The 13,685-nt window shown below is 38.5% G+C and overlaps 1 long non-coding RNA gene across 1 annotated transcript in view; it reads right to left on the bottom strand.

The window, feature by feature from the left end:
• Positions 1-3,109: 3,109 nt before the first annotated feature.
• LOC148855416 (uncharacterized) overlaps positions 3,110-13,685 on the bottom strand; it is a 35,211-nt gene continuing 24,635 nt past the window's right edge. Inside the window, exon 2 of the long non-coding RNA XR_016113293.1 lies at positions 3,110-3,334. This is a non-coding gene — a long non-coding RNA (uncharacterized LOC148855416). The remainder of the gene's footprint in view (positions 3,335-13,685) is intronic.

Raw genomic sequence — 13,685 nt, 5'->3', positions numbered from 1 at the left:
AAATTGAAGAAGAAATCTAAATAGATAAAGACCTAAAAAGGTTAGACTTTAATTTACAACCAATAAAGAAAAAATGGTTCTTTGAAAATTTCTCTAAAAATGAGAGAGAACGTACCCAAGAACTATGGTATGAAAATATGTTAGAAATAAAAGAAAATATTCCCTTATGGGATTGGCTTATAAAGTAAAAATAATTCAAGCACATAAAATCACCAATAGAGGAATTAGAGCTGTGTAACAGAAAAATTATATAGAGCATGGAAAATTATGTCTACAGGTAAAAGTATAGAATCATTATATCCGCCTTTAGAAGCCATTAAAATAGGCAAGGAAGAACCAATAACTAGCTCTATAAAAAATTCTAATATAATAAAAGAATTTGAGACAATAATACCTTAACACTATTCTCAAATAATAGAATAAAATAATTACACTAATATATGCCTAAACAACCTAGGAAAACAAACTAATAGGATAAAAATATTATTAATTTCATTAAAAAACTCTAAACAAAGAATGATAATTAAGAAAGAAAAACCTATGGGAATAATGACTGAATTCCCTTCTAATATGGAAATTAAGAAAGCTCCTAGATTTATCTAAAGTAGGTTATAAGGAGCTATTTGCAAAATTAATTTCATCATCTAAATGGGAAAAAGGAGAAAAATCTAAATTCTCTAAAATAGAGAAAATAGAAAAAGCATCTGATTCACACTCGGTAAATTTATTGAGTGAAGGATTTGAAATCGAATTGGACTCATAAAAAGAATTTCTAGAAAATCACTTATTAGAGCTAAATAAGCTCTCATACAAAAGTAAAAATCTCTATTACCCTAGGCATACGCTGGTAGACATATTGTTTGAAGAACTAGTTAAATCACAGATTAATTATGATGGGAATACCTTTTACAAATGAAATCTAAATGGAAAATCTGAATACCAGATTCATGAGATGGTTCATTATATGACCATGTATGCTAGTGCCAATAAATTGGCAGAAATGAAAAAAAGTTAATAGCCACAGTAATGGTCTTAAGTCAAGGCCAACCCATTCAGGATGTGGTAACTTAGTATTAAAATATTGAGTCATTTCATAGGAAACTCCAATGATATGATGGAAAGAATAAGCGAACAACTTATTAATCTTAGATGTACAGCACTATCTGATTCAAGGGCAAATATAAATCTCAAAGGATATATTAATAATAATATGATTATAATAATATTACGATAAACTATTATATTAATATTATCATATATAGTATGACTATTATACTATAATATTATAATATTATAATATAGCAATTAAAGTATACTATTATACTAATAATATTTATAATATATTATAATAATATAATATTTACACTATTATAGTATATAGTATATATTATATTATATAGTATAATAATACTATTATATATTATAATTTTATAATATGATAGTATACTATTATTATATAAAATAATTATAATATATACAAACATAATATATTAATAATAATATGAATAGAATAATATTATAATATACTATAATATTAATATTATAATATTATATATAATACTATCATATATTAATACCATATAGTATATTAATATATTAATATATTAATATACTATCATATTATATCATATACTATATATTATACTATAATATTATGTTATAACAGTATAATATACTATAATATAGTATTAATATATGATACTATAATATTATATAATATGTATATTAATATATTAATACTATAGTATAATATATCATACTATATAATATATACCAAGGTTCAAAGTACTGACACAGGCCTCTGATTTTTTTTTTTTATTACTTGTTTTTTTTTAATTGGTTCAAAGGGGCCGATTTAAGGCCCCAACTACCCTCTAAACCAGTGGTTGACCGGATACAACCCCTGTAGGGACATCAGGAAGCCACCAGCACAATACATATCGACTGGTACGGGCCGATATGTATCAATACTTTGAACCTTGGTATATATAATATGGTAACTAATCATATATTGTATTATATACTATATTATAGTATATATTAATATAGTATATTATATATATGGTGCAATTTTATAGGCCAATATGGTTGCACACGAATTAGATACTTGTGCATTGCAATTAGAGAACACTGCAATGGATATTATTTATTAAAATCATTTTTAAAGCTACCTACTTTCTTTCTTTTTCAATATTTAAATCTCTAACGAATATAGAGGAATTTTCAACCCTTGATTTTAGAATTCTTCTCTTTATCCCGTGCCCAACATGAGAGGGTTTTAAGTCTAAAGAAAGAAAAGGATTTCAGATTTCTGGTTCTGTTTTGAGATGAGGTTTCTAATTTTTCATTCTCCTCTAACTTTCCCTCTGTGCAACATGGTGCCTTCGAAGAAAGGGCTCTCTAAATAGCTGGGTAGGCAAGTCCTGCGAGATTTTTCTCATAAGGTTACCGATCGATCTCTGATAACGTGGTCGAAGTCCCTTCTAATACAAATTTCACAATCAACAGATGTGTAGCCAATAACAAACAATGAAATATTATGAATATCTTGGGTTGTGTTTGGTACCATTGCTGTTTCTACCGAAAATGCTTTGGGTTGATCAATATAAATTGACATACAATTGTTATTTGAGGCTGGTTGTTGTTAAAATAGGCATACCTTAAAAATGCATGTGAGAGGCTGTGTGCAGAAACATCAATTTGATATTTCTTGCTCCACTGAAGTATTAATCATTCTAGCTGAAGTAACTCTCACATGTGATGTGACAACACCTCTTGATCAACCCAAAACATTTCAGGTAGAAATAGCGATGGTACTAAACACAACCTTAATTAACAATCAATAGATATGATAAACCAATAAGAAACTCCTAAAACTGATCGATTGGCCCCACCATTAATGTCTAGAGGGCAAAAGATCTAGATATTCCACCATAGTCACGAGTCATAAGAAAACAACATCATACTTTATCATGGTAAACATATTGTAACGTCAAGGATCATAAGATAGGACAGACATGAATTTGGTGCACCATGAAAAAAGGCCCCCCTCCCCATTTATGTATCTAAATGCAGAACTCTTTCAATATAAGGCAACTAATCATCTGTATACAAGAGAAACAATGATTCTTGGCTTCTTCTTTAAGTAGTTTGGTGAACACAATATGGATAACAATTACTAAGCATGCACTGGTTCCTTTACATGGCCATGGTGCATATTTGTTGAATTACATTCCCTAAATTGTCCTCTCTGTTTCACAAACTTCATGCCTTACAACGCTCCATCAACCAAGTCTTAATGACAACATAACATCCAGAGTCCAAGATACATCGCCTATGGTGTAAAAAACAAGAAAAAAGAAATTAAATAAAACTATTAAATTCTAATACCAAATATTACAAGAGATATCAAAATACCAACATTTTCAACAATAAGAAACCATAAAACCCTAATTATCATGTAATCAATAAAAACAATGAGATGGGGAAATTACCAATCTGGTTAAGACATTCACGTTTGACTGAGCTTTAACACCAATCTAATAAACAATTGCCCACAAAAAGGAAAGTAGAGAAGGATCACAGAGAAAACAAAGAAAATTTGGCTAGATCAAATGCCCAGAAAGAGAAGCTATCCCAAAGAAGAGTAAGAAAGATCACCAGAGAGAGAGAGAGAGAGAAAGAGAGAGAAGGAAAAAAATGAGAAGAACCTCAACAATGGTGTATGTTTTGGAGAATGGGCAGGTAAAGTACATTTTGATTATTTTGTTTATACCACAAATGGTGAAAAGCTAAATGAAAAGGAAAGAAATGAAGCAAAGCTAGCTTTCATATATAAGGCATCATGGAAGATTAAACTTGTAAATGCATGTCCTAAAAATAATCCTGCTTTAACTCCCTAATTTGAAGGCATCAACAAAAAGACCCAGGCAAACACCAGCTTTCCAGTAATTGACCATCACAACAAAGGATTTCAACCTCCCTGTAGATAAAGAGGGGGGATTCCTGTACATAAGCATGCCAATCCCCTCAATGGCAGCAACGACAACACCAGCAACCAATACATCCCAGTCACCAGTCTGTCCTAGAATGGTAGCTAGTGCATTTGCAGTATAGAAACCCAACAGGAGGAGAAAAACTTTCATGGGAAAATTCCTTCTAGCTGCATTCAACTTCTCCAATAGCTGTCTACCACCAGCAGTCACTATCCTACCCAGCCGAGTCTGGCCAAGACCAGGACTTTCATTGTTGATGCTGTCTTGCCCCCCACTCTCAGGAGTTCCACCAGTGTCCAAAGCAAAATTTATAATCCGACCATCCCTTCTTGTCCATCGACTGTTAAGATACAAAGAAAGGAAAATTTAAGATCATATCAACATCAGAGGAAATATTCAGTAATAATATCCTGGATAGATTATCTTAACAACCTAACCTATTGTAATATATAAAAATGATAATTCCAGAACAAAAGCTTTCAACTTTGACATTATTGGTAATACCTTTCAAATAGCTTGCACTGACCTGCATGTAGATGATGTGCACAAAACAACTAGGTTAGATGGAGGTAGTGCATGGAAAAAAAAATCCTGATCTTTTTTTTTTTTGATAGATTAAAGGAAATTTTCATTAAAAGAAAAAGAAAAATGCATTCTAAGAGGGTGTTCAGAAAAAACCCAGAAATAGAAAAACAAAAGAAAAAAAACCATTCATCACCAATCGAACAGATTACATCTTTGAAATCCTCCCAACTCCCAAAGATCATCCCCCTAGGTCTTCTCGACTTAAGCAGCTTCCGAAAACAACAACGAACTCAAATTCTTTCACTTTATCTCTTACAGTTGCATCTTATCTGTACTGGATTTTTTTACCAGACTCCATTCTAAATTCTTTCTTCCAACTCTCAGACCCTTAATCGTGTTAGATAGTGTATGCCCTTAGCTCCAATCATCATGATGTACATTATGACATTTATTATAAATGAATAAAGTACATATTTGATTCATGTTATTATGGTGTGTTTCTGTGTAATACCCTTAAATTAGACACATATGAGACTCGTGTTAGTTTAGAATCTTCACAGCCGTTGAATAAATCTGGGGAGATTTATCCTACCAAGGTTGACACTAATATACCACCAAATTGGTTGGGGTGGCTTGTCTCAGCTGCCAGAGTGAGACCTGAGGTACATGTAATGTGAGTTTTCTTGAAACCCTGAACCGGACCAAAATTTCGGTATTGCCCTGGACCTTGGAGATAAATGGGCAAAACTGGAATGTTACACCTGACCCCTAGACTCAATTATGATACTGCACTAGGTGCCGGATTGGGCTGCCTTTGATATGCCAACCAGTGAGATCCTTAGAGGAGATCAAAACCTGGGTATGTTGGGACAATTCGAGAATTCATCTGAGTGGGTGATCATAGTGACAAGATCAGCCCCTTTGTCAGACAAAGTGAATGATCGGGGATGCACTCTCTTTGATGGAAACCTAAACTGCCAGTAATTGATTTCAATCGTTGAAATTTGTTTTTGCAAAATATATTTATATATATATATATATATATATATATATATATATATATATATTATGGTTTCAAAATATTTGCAAAAGGTTTTAATTCTCGGGATCCATATCAGTAGAGAGTGCAGCACTGCACCTTGCAGCCAAGGGAGAGGTCATCTCTTGTCAGGCAGTGTTTGATCATTGTGGGCTAAGAGGTTAAGTGTAAGATCATTGTGGATTATACCTGATGGGCTAATCTTGCATCTGCCCACAGTCCTTGGGTCTTCATAAGATGGCTGGACCCAATGACCATTTAGTGTAAATGTTGGGCTCATTAAAAGCCCATAGTGATGGACTCAGGGGTTCATTGTATTCAACAGTGAATTCGGTCAAGCCTTGTAACAAAGGCTAGGTTAAACCCATGTGTAGATCAATGATAAGGTCTCACACCATACAAAGAGAGACAAGCTAGCCAGCATTAAGGTGGAAGTGAGACAAAAAGCTTAATGGGCCTAAAAGCCCATTTCGAATTGGGTTAATTAGATTAATTAAATAGGGGCGGATCTGGGATTTGGATCAGTAGATAAGATAAGGGATTATCCTTATCCACTTAAAGAGTCCAGATCCAAATAAAGATTTGGATTAAATGAACTCCTAATTTGATTAAGAAGGCTGATCTTTATCTGCAAATAAGATAAGGGATTATCCTTATCACTTAAAGAGTCCAGATTCAAATAAAAGATTTGGATCAGGAAACTCCTAATGAGATTAGGGAATCGTCTCTTTAAGGCTATAAATAAGAGAGGAGGGCAAACCTTAAATATAGACTCACTCAATACAGAGAGAAGACAACTCAGTTAGACTGATCTTGCCTTCTGCTCTTTTTCTCCTTGCTCTTGCCGCCCTACCCTGTTCAATCTCCAATTCTTAGATTGGATCAAGATTCGATCTTGATATTGTTTCTTACCAGAAGAAACAATTTAGAAGTTGTGCTCATTGTCTCGTTCGATTCTTGCTGAAGAATCACTAGCTCTTGGTGAAGAACTACCTGCTAATCCTGCCTCATCCTAAGCTATGTCATCTTCAGTGGAGGGAGGATTTGCTACACTCTTTGGGCGTGAACACCTACGTTGGGAGGAGCATTCTTGCGTGGATTCCGTATCAGTAATATCCCTCACTTATTTTAGTTTCAGATTTGATCCGGTTTGGTTACAATAACGAACCTTGAAAATGCAGTATTCTAAATTGGGAATAGGATTCCATATGGAAGTAAAGAAATTTTTTGAAATTTCGCTCAACCTTCCTATAGGGTTCGGCCATCCATATGATGGATCTCACATCCCTTCAAACTGTTCCAAGACCCGAGTAAGCAATCACATTTCCAGATTCAATCTCCACCACCCCTCCTAACTTTTACCTCTAACAGCCCCTCATTCCTCTTCTACTAGATCCTTCTCCCTCCTTTTGCCTTCCTCCCACTCCTCCCCCCACCTAAAACTTTTTTCTTGTTTCTTTCTTCTCTCTTACTACTTTCAAACCATTCAATTGCCCTTCTGACCACTTTCTCCACTCCTAAGAAAAATAAACCAAGAGATTTTCCCACCTCCACTTGTCTCTCCACTAATCCTTCCCCCTTCAAGACCCCTGGCCAACTCTCCTACCTCCCTTATGTCCTCTCCCGAGACCTCCTACACTCTCACTCCCCCCCCTCCTTTCTCCCCAACTTCTTCATCTCGTTAAAAGATAATTCTTTTCCTATTATAAACCCTCCAGTGATGCTCACTCCCTTCTTCCACAAAAGGACATTTTGCCTTTTCTTTGTCTCCCATGCCTACCTCATCCTTAGCTCTAGAACCCTGTTGCTCTCTAACCTTGTTGACACCTTCCAAAGCCTTTGAGGAAATAAATAAATTTGAACTCACCTCAGTATTCAGACACTACATCATCTCCAAAGTTATCAAACCATTCAGGATGTTCGCCTACCTTTCAAGCATTGAAACCACATCCTCCTGGTTGTCACTGCCACAGTAACTCCCGATCTTCAGTTTCTACACTCCTTGCACCTTCTCTCCATCATGAGAATCGGGACATAGAGACTAGAGACTAAACAATGAAACAATCTAGGTTGTTGAAAGACCATTTGATAAATATCTGGACTTCTGAGATCGATCAAGCACAACCTTTTCCACCTCTAATGAATCCTTCCGCTGCTTGTCGCTTGAACCAGCGCTAGTCTTCCCCAATTCCTTGGCCTCACCACCATTGAGCGCAACGAACTTTGTTAGTCCCTCAAATCTAGCAACAACCCAAACTGGATCATCCATCGAGTTCCCCAAATCAGTAAAGTTCTTTCTAACTCTCTTTTTCCTAAAACCTCTTGGCCCAAACTTTCTTTTCCAAAAATGTTCATTTCTACCTGTGACCTCTTATGCTGGTTCTTTTTTTTAGAACTCTTGCTAAATCTCTTCCTATGTTTACCTGCTACCACCTATCCACTATTCCCCACTCCTCAACCCCTTCACCTAACTATTGGGCTAAGACCTTGTTAAACTCTATTTCCACATGGGTAGCACCCAACCAACCATTTAAATTCGTCCTCTCTATTTGATCTTCAAATAAAATCATCTCTGCCATGTCACCCTTTTCTCCGTCCTCCTACCCTCAACTCTTGACTCATGAACTCCCGATCTTCCTGTCTCCTCCTCATCCCTACTGCCTAAGACCTCTGCCCCTCTATCTTCTCCCTCCTCTTCCCCTTCCTCTTCAACACCCTTTTGCTCTTCCATCAACCCTTCTCCTTTCACAATCACTCTTAGACCATACCTTTCACCAACAAACTTAAGAACCATCTTGTGTTGAATAGTGTTGTAAGGCTTGAGTGTTCCTTGTAACTAATGTTAGTGGGACAGTTTCAGCACTAGTCCTTTCTTTCTTTCTCTTCTTATTGTTCTTATCCTAGGATATGCCGCCAGAGGCATACTTGTAATTTTGCCTTTTTTTATAAAGATTAATATAAATAGAAGACTGGTGGCTGCCAGTACTGGGTTTGCTTTTCTTTCTATCATCTCTCTCTCTCTCTCTCTCTCTCTCTCTCTCTCTCTCTCTCAATCATCACAAGCAACAACATGGTATCAGAGCGGAATTTCTAGGCTGGAGAAGACCTACGATCCTAGCATCAGTCTTTCCAAAGGGGATTGGACATGGCTACTTTTGTTTCAGAAGGAAAAGAAAAACCCTAGTGGTGGCTTGTGTTTTCAATTTTCTCTGGCGGTTGTGCTTGCAGAAACCCTAGTAAGTCCTGCGGTTGTACTTCTGCTGAAAGCCTAGTGGCTCCATGCGATAGTTACTGAAAACCCTAGTTGTCTGGCCGTGGGATGGAGTTGGTCTGCTGAAACCCTAATCGAAGGAGGGGGTTGATGGTGCAATGAAACCCTAGCAGGTTCTGATCTAGTGCTGAACAGGTGTGGTTTTGTTTTAGTTTATCTCAATATTCTTTATCCAATGGTGCGTAGGGCTTATGCCTTGATCATATGGTTACTAGTTTGAATAATTGGATGATTAGAGTGGGGGAACCACATTCAAACTGACAGTAATGTTTGTATTGGTGGTGCTGAACCGATGACTAGACTATTTATTGTTTTGTTTGGACGTTGTAGTGACTGATCTCTCATTCTCAGCAGTAGTTCTTGTGTTCTCAGCAATATTCAATAGTTTGTTGCTCACATTCTAGGAGTAAACCCTGATTTTCCACATTCCAGTTGTGGCAGCTGTGCTGTTAGGTGGCATTTGGACTAGTTGGTTGTAATTTTCAATGGCAAGTCATGAATTGACCTCACCGGGGAACACCTCAACCCGTAGCACAGTAGGTATGGGAGGTGAAACCATGGTTTTTTCCATGACAATTACCCCCTTGAATGGTCTGAACTACCTGGAGTGGACTAAGAGTGTAAAACTCTATGTAACAGCAAGGGATAAGGCCGGTTACATCAATGGAAGGGTGAAAGAACCCAAGGATGATACAACTGAACATGATAGGTGGGACCAAGAAAACAGTATGGTGATGTCTTGGCTCCTCGCAGCTATGGAACCTGATGTGAAGAAGAATTTTATGTGGGCAGACACCGCCAGTGAGATCTGGGAACAGGCCAGAAATACCTATTCTGAGCAAAGGCATTATGCCAAGATTTACCAACTACAAGCTGAGTCCTCTACCTGTAAACAGGGAAACCGTAGCTTGTCCTCATATTATTCAGCCCTTACCTCCATATGGAAGGAGTTGGACCATTATCAGGCCATAGAGTGGAAGCACGATGATGAAGCTAAGGCCTACAGAAAGTTGATCTCTCAGCGACGAGTGTTTGCTTTCTTGTTAGGGCTGAACCTACAGTACACGAAGTATACTCCCTTGTGCAATCTGAAGAAAGTAGGCGAGGTGTGATGGTTACAGCCGAGGGGGAGCAACAAGTTGCCTTGGCTGCGATGAATAACAACCCAACAGGGAAGAAAGGTGATCCTAAGAAGGCAGATGATAAAGATAAACTCTTTTGTACCCACTGTAGAAGGTCACGACATACATGTGACACCTGTTGGGACATCCACGGGAAACCCAAGTGGGCAGCAAAGAATTAAGAACAGGGTAAAAGTCACGTGAAAAGAACGAATGCAGCACATGTGGCAACCCAAGACACTCAGGTTGCCGGTAGTACCCGAGACCCTCCTAATAAACCTGACCCCAAGGAGGATATAATGAATTCATTCAAAGAGCATCTGGAATCTTATGGTAGGGCATTGCGGCAATTGGACAGCTCAGTCACTAGTACTCCCTCTACCTCTTTTGCATCTACTTCAGGTAATGTGGCTTCTACATTCCATGTCACTCCCACAGATTCCCCTTGGATTATTGACTCAGGGGCCTCATATCACATGACCGGTAAGCCTAACCTATTCCATTCTTATAGCCTTTTGTCAGGAAGGGATAGAGTGAAACTTGCAGATGGTTCCTTTTCTTCCATTGCAGGTCAAGGATTGATATCCCTTCCCCATGGCCTTAACCTGAATTGTGTATTGCATGTCCCTCAACTTCCCATAAATTTGCTTTCAATTAGTAGCATTACAAGTTCTTTGAACTGTAGTGTAACCTTTTTTGCCGACTCATGTGTTTTTCAGGACCTAACTTCTGGGAGGACGATTGGTAGAGGAAGCCTGGTGGATGGTCTCTACATTCTCGACAACAAAGCTGGTCTTTCCGTGTCATCCTCAGAGTCACATAGTCAGTCAAATTTTGTTGTGGCACAATCGTTCAGGTCATGTTTCTTTCGAAGTAATAAAATGTTTGTTTCCACTTTTATTTAAGTCGTGTTCAGTGTCAGAGTTCATGTGTCAAACGTGTCAGTTGAGTAAACAATGTAGAACAACCTTTCATTCAAGCAATAAAAGATCAAATGTTACGAATGTAACCTCTGAGGGTGGATATCGGTATTTTATTACATTGATTGATGATTACTTTCGCTATACATGGGTAATCCCTATGCATAGCAGAGACGAGATTCCAAAGATAGTGCAAGACTTCCAAAGGATGGTATTTACACAGTTCCATGTTGAAATACAGATCTTCCAATCCGATAATGCGAAGGAATACTTCCATGGGGAGCTAAATGAGTTCTTCGCCTCCCATGGGTCTATTCATAGAAGCTCATGCGCCAGAACACCACAGCAAAATGGGGTTGCAGAAATAAAAAACAGATACCTCCTTGATATAGCCCGCGGGATGATGTTCCACATGAATGTCCCAAAAAGGTTTTGGGTGGATGCTATACTTACAGCTGCGTATGTCATCAACCGCATGCCCTCTAGAGTATTGAATTACATGGCCCCTCATCAGTTACTGTACCCTCGATCACCTTTATTTTTCATCCCCATGAGAGTCTTTGGTTGTCGGGCCTTTGTCCATGATTTGTCTCCATCCAAAGGTAAGTTAGACCCTCGATCCATTCATTGTGTCTTCCTGGGGTACCCATCCTCTCAAAAGAGGTATCAGTGTTTTGATCTAGTCAGTCGTAAATATTTTGTGTCTATGGATGTGTCCTTTGAGTCCGAGCCGTTCTTCCCTCCTCAGAGGGAGAGCTGTAGTGTGGAAGAGGATAAGCAAGTTCAGGTGTCTCTTCCTTCTATTCCGGACATCACTCCCTTCCGTGTCTTCCAGCGTACTCGTCGAAGAGATCAGCAGTGTGATAGAAATGTGGAGCAGCCAAACACTGAGTAACTAACATCATCAGAATCCTAGAAGGTAAGTCCAACCCCTAACCCTTCTCCCATTGTGGACGACCTAGACATCCCTATTGCTCAACGAAAGGGAGTCAGGTCGTGCACTACCAAACACCCCATTACCCACTTTGTTTCCTATGACCACATCTCTCCCTCGTACCGAGCCTTCCTATCGGCAGTTGACTGCATCCCTGTTCCCAAGAATGTTGTAAAAGACTTAAAATACCCTGAGTGGATAGATGCCATGAAGGGAGATTGATGCCCTCCACAAAAATTAGACTTGGGAATTGGTGGATCCTCCATAGGGGAAAGAACCCGTGGGGTGCAAATGCGTGTTCACAGTTAAGCACAAGCCAGATGGAACAGTTGAAAGGTACAAAGCAAGACTAGTAGCCAAAGGGTACACACAGGTATATGGAGTTGACTATGATGAGACTTTTGCCCCGGTGGCTAAGATGATCTCAATTAGGGTTCTCCTATCCTTAGTTGCTAACTTTGACTGGGAATTGCATCAACTGGACATAAAGAATGCCTTCCCGAATGGTGACTTGGAAGAAGAGGTATACATGGTTCATCCTCCTGGATTCTCTGCCAAGGGAAGTGAAAACAAGGTGTGCAAGCTACGGAAGTCTCTCTACGGCTTAAAACAGTCTCCCAGAGCCTGGTTCAATAAGTTTCACATGGTAGTTCAAGAGATGGGGTTCCAACAGTGCCAGTCTGATCATACACTTTTTGTGAAGAGATGTCAGGAGCAGATTGCCGTATTGATAGTGTATGTAGACGATATCATCATTACAGGGAGTTGGAGTTCAGAGATACAAAAATTGAAACAATTCCTCGCATCCAAATTTGAAGTGAAAGATCTAGGACTCCTAAAGTATTTCATTGGGATCGAAGTTGCCCGTTCAAATAGGGGTATCTTAGTCTCTCATGGGAAATACACCCTTGATCTATTACGGGATACGGGTAAGTTAGGTGCAAGGCCGAAAGACACTCCTATGGATGCGGACCACAAGCTAGGTGACTATATTGGTGAACCTCTGAAAGATGTAAAGCAGTTCCAAAGGTTAGTGGGAAAGCTGATTTATCTATCCAAGACCCGTCCAGATATTGCCTATTCAGTTGGAGTTCTGAGCCAGTTTATGCACTCTCCTAAGAAGCCACACATGGAGGCAGCAGAGAGAGTCCTTAGATACCTGAAGAAACATCCAAGAACAAGCCTACTATTCAGTAAACACAATCACCTAAAGGTGAAAGTCTTTACAGATGCTGATTGGGCAGAAGTCGTGGATGATAGAAAGTCCACTAGTGGGTATTGCACATTTGTGGGAGGAAATCTAGTGACCTGGAAGAGTAAGAAGCAAAGTGTGGTAGCAAGATCAAGTGCAGAAGCTGAGTATAGAGCTATGGCACATGGGGTGGCTGAAGTCCTTTGGCTAAAGAACCTCCTAGGTGAGCTTGGAGTTTCTGTTCATAATCCTATGTCTCTTTACTGTGACAACAAGGCTGTAATAAACATCGTCAGCAACCTGGTCCTACATCAGAGGACTAAGCATATTGAGGTGGATAAGCACTTCATAAGAGAGAAACTGGAAAAAAGGGAAATTTGTATCCCATATGTCAACTCTAAGGAACAACTTGTTGATGTCCTCACAAAAGGACTTTCGTGTTTGCGGCACAATGAGCTATGTTACAAGCTGGGCATGATAGACATCTTCAGCCCAACTTGAGGGGGAGTGTTGTAAGGCTTGAGTGTTCCTTGTAACTAATGTTAGTGAGATAGTTTCAGCACTAGTCCTTTCTTTCTTTTCTTATTGTTCTTATCCTAGGATATGCCGCCAGGGGCATACCTGTAATTTTTCCTTTTTTATAAAGATTAATATAAATAGAAGACTGGCGGCTGCCAATACTGAGTTT

This window comes from Nelumbo lutea, chromosome 4, assembly GCF_056320005.1.
Source record: "Nelumbo lutea isolate HS-2025 chromosome 4, American lotus-T2T, whole genome shotgun sequence".
In the NCBI taxonomy this organism is placed as follows: Eukaryota; Viridiplantae; Streptophyta; class Magnoliopsida; order Proteales; family Nelumbonaceae; genus Nelumbo; species Nelumbo lutea.
The sequence above is the reverse complement of the archived record's forward strand: the minus strand, read 5'-3'. Positions and strand labels throughout refer to the sequence as shown.